We start from the raw sequence: 11,294 nt of genomic DNA, 5'->3' as shown, positions 1-11,294 counted from the left end.
ACAAGGTGGTAGGGTATTAATTGCTAATACCTTATAGGATTTTGTAAGAATTACATGAAATGATGCATACAAAGAGGTGGGAGCAGAGTCTGGGGCATAATTGGCATCAAATCAAAGTTACTTTTTACTCTTGGTTCTACAAAGCCTCATAGCTGGGATGTAGTGGTAAGGTGAAAAATTGTGTGTAAATCGAGAATAATGATACTGTAGTAATTATCAAATTGTATCAAACAATTATATAGTTGGTATCTCCCAACTGTCGGGGCACATTTTTGTTTGTTTTCTTAGAGATTCCTTTATTAAGGAAAGTGAGACTCCCCAAATTCAGTAATAAGCAAATGCATTAGATTTTATGTGGCAAAGACAAGACTCAAACCAGATCTCCTGACCTCGAGTGTGATGTTCTTTCTACTACCTCTGTTGGAAAAGGGCTTTAACAGATTCTGAATGATTCATTGCTTACTGGTCAAAAAGGTAGGCTTGAGATCATTCAATCACTGAGCTGAGAAAAACATCCTAAGAATTACATCTATCCAGCAAGATCTGTTCCCAAACCAGCCGGGGGTGAAGATCTTCTATTTGTCATGACAGAATATCCACAACCAGCCTATTCTACTATGTGTTTATCTCTAAAATGAAGGTTACCTTTTTTTTTTTTTTTAATAGTCATCCAGTAGGTGAATTGTAATACCTCCAAATATTTGCCTAATTGGCCATGGCATCTGGAATTTCACCATTAGAATAAAATTTCATCAGTAAGATTTAGGTTTAAGAAAGCCCTTGTTATAATGCCCTTGGAAGGGACTAGAAATATTAACATATTCATACCCCTAGTTAACTGCTACTGATTCTTAGATTGAGTAGTTGTCTGCTCTAATGGCCCCCTTGGAGAGTACAAGCAGATCCCGCAGGAGAGCTGTATTTGAATGCAAAGAGTAAAATAATTCCAAAGCTGGGGAAGTGGAGAGGGCAGAAGAGGGTGTTACCTCCAGGAAGTGTAGGCAGAAAGGGAGTGCAGGCGGAGGAGAAAGCAGTGAGAAGGATCACAGAGGGTGGGATACCAGAGGCCAGACTACTTAGAATTATTTAATCTTAGGGCAAGGCCTAAACATGTCTTAGAATTCTTTTCTGCTTTAAATGTAGTGATTTCCCCCTGGTTTTAGTATTCAGCAATGAAAGAAAACAATTAAAAGCCTATGTTAGGCCATGTTAATCTTTCTTAATCACCAAACAGATATAACTCCTTAAAATTCGAGTCCTTTATAATGTCACATAGCATATCGCTGGTACTTGATCAATATTTGTGGAATGAGTGAATCTGCTGTGATTCTGGTTGTGTTTTTGTTTTACTTTGCAAGTGACTCAATATTGGGTGCATGAAAAACTATAATACCTGGTGTAGCTCTCCAAAAACAATAGCAAAGTCCATAACAATGCTGTCCAATAGAATTCTGTCATGACGAAAATATTCTTTAATTGACCCCGAACAACAGGTAGCCACTAGTCGCAAGCTGATATTGTGTACTTGAATTGTAGCCAGTGAGACCAAAATAACTGAATTGTACATAAATTTAAACAGCCACTTGTGGCTAGTGTCTACTTATGGTATTGGACCATGCAGGTCTGGAGGCTGTTAAAAGTTTTCTCTCCTCTTACTTTGTTAATTTTTTTTCAGTTTTTCTTTCTTTCTTTCTTTCTTTTTCTTTTCTTTCTTTTCTCTCTCTCTCTTTTTCTTTTTTTTTTTTTTTTTTTAGTAATCTCTATACCCAACATAGGGCTCAAACTCACAACCCTGAGATCAAGAGTCACATGCTCTATGGACTGAGCCAGCCAGGTGCCCCAGTCTCGCGCTGTGTTTTTAAAAACAGCTATTTTGATTAATACCATCAATTATAGATAAGTTTCTTTTGTTTATGATTTTTTTTTTTTTTTACATGGGGAAACTTTGATTTACAGGATAACTCTAAAGACTTGTAGAGCACACTGAATTGACTTGCACAGCAGCATCTGGGAAAAATTGATGTGCCTCATTTATGAGAACTTGTAATATGTGGTCAATTTCTAATTTCAGCTGTTGACATAAAAGGAGTGGGCCTGTGTATTTGAAATAGTGAAGCATGAGAAGTCTGTCCTCTGCAGGGACAGGCTGGCCTCCCAAGCCAGTCTTTCTTTTGATTGTCTCCTCCCTCCTCAGGAATCTGGCACCTTCCACTGCCCTCTGGTCTGCTGAGGCCTCTAAGGTCCTTTCCCCAAATTCTCTGTCTCCTAGCTTCTCCCTGCCCTCTCCTCCCTTCTAAATCAAAATGTATCTCGAATCATTTGTGATAACCTCCCTTTATCTCTTCCTAATTTTAGGGATGTGAAAGCTGACACGCTGCGAAAATAGAGAGGGTAAGAAAACTGCTATTGATTTACTACTGTGTGCTTTCTCGTCACTTTATATGATGCTCAGTGGAAGTGTGGCCCACGTGAATGAATGTTATCTCTCTGGCAAAGAAATGGCATTCAATATATATTTTTTGAATGAATAAATACACGAATACATTTTTCAGAGTGAAACAGATATTATCCCCTTACCACAGATGAGAAAACTGAAATTTAGAGAAGTTACAGGATTTCCCTCAAGGCTAAGCATATACAATGCTCCAACATTTAATCTTCCTTCTGTTCAACTCCTTGCCTTGTTTCCAGGGTCCTCAGGGTTTTTGCTCTTTACCTTTCAAAGAGAAAGACCAGCTAAACAGACAGGCAGATTTACATCAATGGCTGCAAATGTACTGATAGATCCTGCTCCCAGCGTCCCCGCCCTTTTCAGGGTCCTCTTTATTTTAATGACAACCTTCCGTGGACAGTGTCAACTCCCAGAAATGGCACCCTGGGAATTTCACGCTGTTCAGGATAGATTTTATTTTGGTACATCAGCGGCATTAGGGAAAAAAAAAAAACAAAACAAAAAACAACAAAAACAACAACAACAAAACACCCAACCACAACCAACACACGTTCCACAGTAGATATTTTCCAGGAGTCTGGACGCTTACATAAAAACGACACATTCATTTATAAATTAAATTTCAATAGTGTTTGCGTTTATCTGGCTCTACATTACGAGTAGACGACTGATCTGTGTATTGGCCCCTATCCCTAAGGACGATTTGTAAGAAACGTTAAAAATTGGCTTCTCCTCCATCACTTCCCCCACACCCCTCGGAACCTTATACGCTTCGGAGTACCGTGTCAAAACGTAGGCGATGTTGCAAAGGATTTGAAAATTAAAATATGGCTCTGTGATTTTCAATACAAAGACCACAAACAGCGCTAGAGGACAAGAGCTATTTAAAATACATCACATCCAGAAGTTGGAGGGCTACAAAGTACAAGTCGTCCAGGCCAGTCTGCAGAGACTGTCCTCGCTTCCGCCCTGCAAAAACCCGGCAAGCGACACGTCGCGACGAATTTCGGCTGCAGAAGAGGGAGAGCATCACCTGCAGTTCGACGCGTGGGAAACGCTGCGGGAGGGGGCTTGCCCAAAAGGAAAAGCAGAGGGGTGCGCGCCGCGGGGCTCCGGGGCCGTTCCGGTGCTGAGTGCGAGGAACGCCGGCGCGCGGTAGAGCCGGGGAGACGTCGCACGGTGGAGAGGGACACAAGCCTCCGGGAAAAGAGCGCTGCGGCAGCGGAGACCGCTCCGGCCCCCAGCTCGCTCGGTGCTACTGTCGGGGAGGCGGACCCCGCAGGAGAATCCCATCCTCGCGGCGGGGCGGGGGGCGAGGCGGGGCGCTGACGTCACCTCCCCTCCCCCACCTCCTCCAAGAGGGAGGGAGTGGGGAAAGAGGCAGCGATCCGCCGCAGTTCCCGGCCGCAACTCCCAAACTCAGCGGCTCGCTGCCTGGACATGTCCTGACAAACTTGGCTTCTCCTCGGCCCTCTCCGTAGCCCTCGCGCACTCTCATTTCGCCTCCTTTTGGTGTTCAACTTTCCACCCAGGACGGGAGCCTCCGGAGATGTGGCCACCTGGGTCCGGGCAGCGCCGGCGGCGGATCGCGCTCTCGTTGGGGACATGCTGAAGATCCGAGGGAGTCAAAGTTGGTACTTCAGATACGGCTTTTTAATAAATATCCAAATTGCGTGGGGATTACGGAGCTACCGAGGACTTTAAAGCCTGCATCCAAGGACTCGGCTGAACTGGTAAGTTCTTTGTTTAGCGCAAGCCTTTTGTATTTAAGTTTAAACGTAAATGAAATTACGTGGGGCTGTTTGGCTCTGAGCTAGTGCAGGGAAGCGTGTGCATCCTACAGGCTCTCTTCTTGGCGAGCTGCACACCCCTCTGGTTGTACATGCCTCGGGAATGAAAGATCAGTCTGCACAGGTTTTGGAATTCATAAAATACGTACATAGCAGTGTTCAAAAGAACTTGAAAAGCTATGCTGTTTGTGCATTATTTTGAATGTAACTTATTATAGAAATGGTGCCCAGGGAGGGCGCAACGGGGGCCGCGTGATCTGCAGTGGCGCAGCGCCCTCTAGTCCGGACACCCGGCAAGGCGCGCGATCCCTGCTGGGTTCCGCGCGGACCGAGAACTTGGACCTGCTGGGCGCTCCTGGGACGTGGGCGTGAGCTCCCAGCCTTCACTTACCACCCATTACGGCCCATTCTCTAATTTCCAAATACTGGCTTGGGTGGACTGGATAGAAAGGCAGGGCTGGAGGAAAGCGTTTTTGTTTTCAGGAACCGTCCCCTATTCCCCTTATTTCCAAAAGCCTTTGGGGACAAGGTTAGGGAGGGCCGACTATTGAAAGGACGAACGTAGAGCTTCAACTACATTACTCTTTCTTGTGAGGGTAATTCGATGGTAGCAAAGAGCCATCTCTATTTCGTTTCGTTTAGGCTAAAGGATCAGAAAAACGTGTCGTCGCGAGTCTGGAATCTCCATCTCTGGCTCTCGGCTGTTCCTGTGGCGAAAAAGTGCAACTTCTTCAGGCAATTAGGTTTCGCAGTGAGCCTGGAAAATCGGGATTCCCAAACAGATGTTTTAGCTCCGATAGGCGTTTTTATTTATTAATGAATGGTAATTTTGTTCAGGAATTCTTTCGTGGCGTTTATAGCATCTTGTGATTTTATGTTACGGGATGGTGTCTTTTTACTTTTCAGTGTTCTTCCTTGTCCTCCAACTCTACCTCACTCCCCCAGCACACTGTTGGCGTTCTTGCGTGACTGTGATTTCGTGAGAGTTAGAATTCGGCAAGGGGCGCATACCGGTAGAGCTTGGAGATCAGGTCGTCTATTTTCGAGGTGTTCCAAGTATAAAATTGACCTGTAACTCCAGGAGCACTTTGCGCATTTATGACGATGGCCAAGCGTTTGGATGATGGTGTTTGCTGGGTGTGTGAATGAATATGTGTGTAGTCTAAATACTGCGCAGGGAGTACACCAGATACTCTTAGTGCTGCGAATCAGTACATTCATTCTGCAGGCGTTATTTTTCCTTCCCAGCCATAACCTGCTAGACACCTTCATTTTGTCAAACGCCTTCTTTTATATGGTTTAGGAAGAGACTGCATTAACTTTGAACCAAGGAATGTCTCTCTTTAAGCCTAGACACCCTCGCTCGCATGTGCTTCGCAGTTCTCCCTGAAGTCCCCTCCACCGGTTCCGGGGAAATCGGATCTCTTTGTCCTCACAGTGTTAAATGTTCGAGTCCCACAAACTTTCCGAGATCATGTCCGCCCTCTTTTGTGGGCTGTTTTCCAATGCCCGGGACCACTCCGGGCTTCGGCTGAGTCTCAGCTGTGCGGAGCCCGCGTCTGATTTGCCCGGGCCGAGGATGGTCTCACAGCCCCAGGACCGGGACTGCGCGCTCGGGCGTGGGGCGGGGGGCGGGCTTCCCCGAGTGGGGCAGCTAGACGCTCGGGGGCTTCCCCTTGTCCCTAGGGAACTTGTAGTTTAACATTAGACTGGGTTCACACTTTGTGCCGCTGACTTGCCGGCTGGGAAAGCGCACGAGGCGGCAGAGCAGCCTTTTGTCCCGCAGACGTGGGAGTCGGGGGTGTCCGCCGGAAGAGGCCGGCGTTGGGGTTCGTAACCAGGGTCGGGGAGGTTATGGGATTTAACCAGCTCTGCATAAAGAGGTGGCAGAGGAAGCGCTTTCATTTTCCCTGGATCTTCGTGCACACTGCAGAAGGAAGTAGATCCGATCTAACTGCATTCCTTTTGAGACCTTTTGGAAGATTCTATTCCACCGAGCAATTGCAGACCCAGAACCGAGGCTTTCAAATGCAGATTTAAGAATTCCCTGAAGGTGCTAGGCAATCTAAAGGGAGACGGGGGAAGCTCACTTTTTTTTTTTTTTTTTTTTTTAGGCTAAACTGTTTCCCCTTTCCTAGCAGGAAACATTCCATATTAATTCCCTGCACAGATCTGTGTGCTAGCCGTAACCAACATCCGCACTAGAGCAAGCCGCACACTGTTCCTCGGAGTGTCGCAAGATCACCCTGGGCACTCGCTCGTCTCCTCGGAAGGAGCTGGCGGCTCTGGCGGCAAGGGATCCCTGACCCGTGGCGGGGCGTTGTTGCCCGAGACCCGCAAGCTCAGAGTCTGGCCGCCAGGGAAAGTCAGATCGAGTTTCCGCGCGGGAGAAACGAGCGCCGGCGCTCGCAGGCGTGGCTGCGGGCGGAGGGATATATTCCGCGTCCAGCGCGTGAGGCGCCGGTGCTTAGCCCGGCGGCCGCGGAGTGGGGCGCGCGGGCGGCGAGCAGTGGCCTCCGAGCGGGGCGCACGGAGAGGGAGGCAGGGCCGCCGACATCATGCGGACCCGTGGGCCCAGTGAGGCCCCCGGAGGACCTGGCCCCCGCTCGGGCGCGCGCTGAGGCGGCGAGGCGCGCGTCCCCGAGAGCGCCGCTGCCACTTGGGGCCAACTTTGCTGTAAGTTTGCTAGAAACGAAGCTGGGGCTGCAGGGCGGGTGGGCAAGGGGCGCAGCGCCGCGCCGCGTTTGCCCGTGCGCGGCCGGGCCGGAGCCGTCTGCGCTCGGTAGGCATGCAACTTGCTGCTTCTGGGTGGCGGACTTTTCGGCTCTTTGGGTGCTTTCCCCGCACCGTCCGGCCCAGGAGCGCGCTCCTGCCGGTGCTCTGGGACAAGGGATGAAAGCAAGCCCGGCTGGAAGGTTGGTAGTGCCGTGGCGCCTGCCCACTTGGAAAGTTCAGGACCCGCTCAGGATTAGGGCGGCCGGCGGAGGATGCGGGGGTGGAGAGGTGGGAGGGGGACAGTTTGCAACGTGAACCGAATGGTAATTGCCGAGCCGAGTGCCGCCGCGCGCGGGCTGCAGGCTGCGGCGGCGGCCGGGGCTGCACGGGTCTGGTCCTGGAGCCATTGCTGGAAATCAGAGCGGCGGCCGCGGCGCGGGGCTACCGGGCGGCCGGAGGGCGAGGCGAGGACTTCCGCTGCGCCCCGGAGCTCGGAAACTTCGCCGCCGCGCTCCGCTCCTCTTCCCCGGTAATTCTCGAGCCCGCTAATGACTTAACCGATCTCGCCCTAGGTTAATTCTTCCAATTTATGAGAGTCCCAGCGTTGGGGAGATGAAAGGCGAGGCCAGTAGCCAAGGAGATGGGATCTTTGAAATGGAGTCGCAGTTTCTCTTAGATGTTTTGTGCCCCGAGGGAGCACTGCTCTGAGGGTTAAGTACTAACTGGTTGAATGTAGGTAGACGAGGTGCGATTGATAAATTGCGGGGCTAAACATTTGCAAAATGTGCTGTTTATTAGTTTTTTTTTTTCCCCTGGAGGAGAAACTTGTAAGGTCTTTTTTTTTTTTTTTTTTTTTTTTTAAATGAGGGATCCTCATTCTTCAGTGCTTTTTCTTACTTAGAGTGCTTTCTTCCAGGAAGCTAACTTTCTGTTGTCTCTTTGAGATTTTTTTGTTCCCATTGATGTGAATTGCAGAGCTTTGAAAACAGGGACACAATTGTATGCTTTAGAAGAGTAAACTCAAATATTTTTTATGCATGTAAGTTTTTTTGGGGGGGGGCATGTGTTTGAACTACAGTTTCATTAAGTGGCTTTTGTTAACTCTGTGCTTGGTAGAGTAAATTTTCTTTCTTTTCTTTTTCTTTCTTTCTTTCTTTCTTTCTTTCTTTCTTTCTTTCTTTCTTTCTTTCTTTCTTTCTTTCCTGGATATTTACACTGACTCTTAAAATTGGGAACCATTTAAAAGGCAGATGATCTTCATTTATTTGTCTTTTAGAAAGGCAGCCTCTTGAGGCTTTGTGGGTTGCGACGTATAGGGTTCAGTAGTTGATCTCTGCACGTGTTAAAACTAGGTTTTAGTGATGTTTTCCCGTGCCATTCTTGGAGATGGAGTGGTTAACCCAACATATCCAGTTGATAGTTATTCATGAAAATGTGTTTTTTCTGCAAGTTATATAGGTCAGTTGTGGCTTTATCTTTTGAGTTTTAAAAGGACAGCTTTGGTTCCACAGTTGGAATTGTCTGTCATCATTAAACTTCAAGATGGATTTAAAAATACTTAAAACACTACATAATTTTTAAAAAACAATTGATCTAACTCTAAGCCAAACATGGCATTTAACAGGTTCAGTGTAAGGTTTGATTTGAATAAAGTGTGCATTTGTGTACCCATTTCTTGAAAAAGAATGTCTTAAATGAGCCAAATTCTTTGTCACTCTGAAAGGAAGGTAAGATTGTTAGAGGACTTAATAAAAGCATTTAGGCCACCTGTATTTTACTTGTATCTTTTGATTAGTCACTAGAAGTTACCCCCAGTGAGTTCTCATCATGTTAATAGATCATTTAATCCACTTTGTGGACAAGTGCCAAGATGGGAATCTGAAAATTATGTGCAGACTAACAACTGTTTTGGTTTACCAGCAACCCTGCCCCTCTCATGTGTATCTTTAGACTTAGTTCATGAGCCACCTTGGAAGCAGTTATTTCTTTGAATGTTAGAGGTGAAAGGGATCTTACAGATTATTTAACCTCCCTTATCAAGTCTACCACCACCTGCTTTCCACCCAAGTTTGGCTGATTTTACATAGACTCAGTAAACTGAATCAAATTAGTGCATTATTGTTGCATAAAATGTTGTCTCAGTGGCCTAATTTGTGGCCTAAAGGACCTGATTTAATAGCAGGAAGCCATAAGGCTAGGTGTCTGTTTAATCTTTTATGAGTGGGAAATTGCAGTAGGTAAGCTTTCTTTTGACCAAATTATATAGACGATGACGCCAAACTATTTTTTTTTTTTCTCACTTAATTGGTCAATTTGCAAGTGTTAGTTTATCCTTAGGCACTGGAAAGAAGTTTTTGAAATCAGTGATTCAGGTAATTCATTTAAGATCAGAGAGTTGTCATTTTCTTTGCTGACTTTAAAACGTATTCAGTCAGATGATGAATCTGTATATTTCATGTTTTAAAGTTTTTAGAAACTTAACCTTTAGGTCCCAGATTTAAATCTATTGCCAAAATTCTTAATTCCAAAGGTTTATTATATGTGTGGAGATGAACCTGTAGTCTTTTTACAAACTAGGAAAACCAAGTGGTATTTAATCCTTCGTAGAATATCCAAGCACAGAGCTTCAAAATAAGCTCTGCATCACAGAAACTGATCTGGCATCTCTTCCAGCCAATTTGGAAGCATTTTGAGGTGGGTGGTGACCCTGTTGCTCAGCTGCTAGAAATCAGAGCCATCTGCACTGTTGTTACTGGCCTGGTGGTTGCACCTGGATTTTCTGTTAATTTCAGAAGAATGGATGTGTATTTTCCCCTGTTACCCCTCCTCTCCTAGAGTCCTGCCTTCCATTCTCCACCCTCAGCCATCTGTCCATTCATGAACTCAGCGACTGTGGGTCTCCTCTTTGCCAGACATTGGGCTAGACACAGGATACACGGTGAGCAAATCACATTTCCTTCCCTCAGGGAGCTTACAGCACAGAGCGGGAGGAGGACAAAAAATTGTTATATCCAGTGTGATAAGAGCAGGGGAGTTCATCCTAGCACTTCATTGAGCTGGGCATGGCAGGTAGGTGGATATTAGGTAGGATAGGGTGAGTTCTGAGGGAAGAGTGAATCAGGAGGGAATAATTTAAGGAGAGGAAATGACACATATAAAGCAAATTGTAGAAACCTTAGTTATGACATGATTTGCGGTATGCTGAAAGCATACCATGTTATAAGAAGAATATACTTAATCAGCAGGCTAAGGGGAAACACGGAATATTTTCAAACTAGACTAATATTGCAAAGAAGTTTTAATGAGATTAATTTGACTGTGGTAGATGGGCTAAATGGGGGGGGGGGGCGGTAAGAACACAGGAATACTGCTTTGAAAGCTATGAGATCCTGTGCCTGAGTAAATACAGATAGGAACTAGGTGACAGAAATGGAAAGGGAACAGTTTTCAGAAATTGAGAGGAAAAAATTGTCCACAGTCTCAATAACTTCAGATATGGAGGTTTGGTAGTTAGAAATAAAAGATCGGTGTCTGTACAAGTGTGAGAGAGAGAGGAAAGTGGTGGGGGAAGGAGAGAAGTGTCTCTCTGGAGGGCAGGAGGCTATCAAGATTTTAGTACAGTTTTTCAAATAAAGAGATGGAATCCAAGCATTAGGTAACATCCATGAATTCACACAATTGATTTAGGGACAAAGCCAAGGCTAGATCACAGGTTTTATGCCTGCCAGCCCCTTCTTTCTTAATCGATTTGTTAGGTTGCAAGCCTGAGTGATTTGGGAAGCGGTGAAACTGTTCCGTTGCTGGAGAGGTGCAGTAGGATAGTAGAGTGGAATGGCTGCATGTTGTGGTTGGGAGCTGGTGAAAGGCTGTGTGGCAGGTGTGATGGCATCTCAGGAGGCGTGTTCCCACACCTGGGGGAAGTTAAGGCTGGAATGTGGGATTCCAAAGTGCCCCTGGCCGATTGAGTACGACTGAGTGGATGAGTGGATGAGACCTCGAAGCACGATACTACGTGCATATGTAAGAAGAGTCAGAAGACAGAAGTTTGTGATGGCGAACTTTAAGGCGAGAGAGTGTAGAGTGTAAAAGAGTGTTGAGGAAAATCAGGAAAACAGTGTCATTTATCCTTTATGTGTTGTGGATTGACCATGCTTTAGGCAGTCTGTGACCTGTAAAGGACGCAAGGGTGTAGTGAGTGGTGTCACATGTGACATTAATTCAGGGAGTACTGAGAAAAAGCCCTCTGATTTGACACTGACTTGTGATGCCAGGAGAAGCTGTGTCTGGTGCCAGGATGGATGTGAGGTCCTGTAGAGCAGTTGAGGGTAGAAGTAGCC

The 11,294-nt window shown here is 46.3% G+C and overlaps 1 protein-coding gene across 3 annotated transcripts in view; it reads left to right on the top strand.

The window, feature by feature from the left end:
• Positions 1–3,841: 3,841 nt before the first annotated feature.
• FAT1 (FAT atypical cadherin 1) overlaps positions 3,842–11,294 on the top strand; it is a 135,849-nt gene continuing 128,396 nt past the window's right edge. The window contains exon 1 of one of the 3 annotated variants that reach the window (XM_042983010.1): positions 3,842–4,185. The gene's annotated coding sequence lies outside the window, so the exon portion shown is untranslated. Of the gene's footprint in view, positions 4,186–6,801; positions 6,919–11,294 lie in introns of those variants that run through there. The other 2 variants (XM_042983008.1, XM_042983011.1) reach the window with 2 other exon arrangements.

The sequence above is a fragment of the Panthera tigris genome, chromosome B1 (assembly GCF_018350195.1).
Source record: "Panthera tigris isolate Pti1 chromosome B1, P.tigris_Pti1_mat1.1, whole genome shotgun sequence".
Taxonomy (NCBI): domain Eukaryota; kingdom Metazoa; phylum Chordata; class Mammalia; order Carnivora; family Felidae; genus Panthera; species Panthera tigris.
The sequence above is the reverse complement of the archived record's forward strand: the minus strand, read 5'-3'. Positions and strand labels throughout refer to the sequence as shown.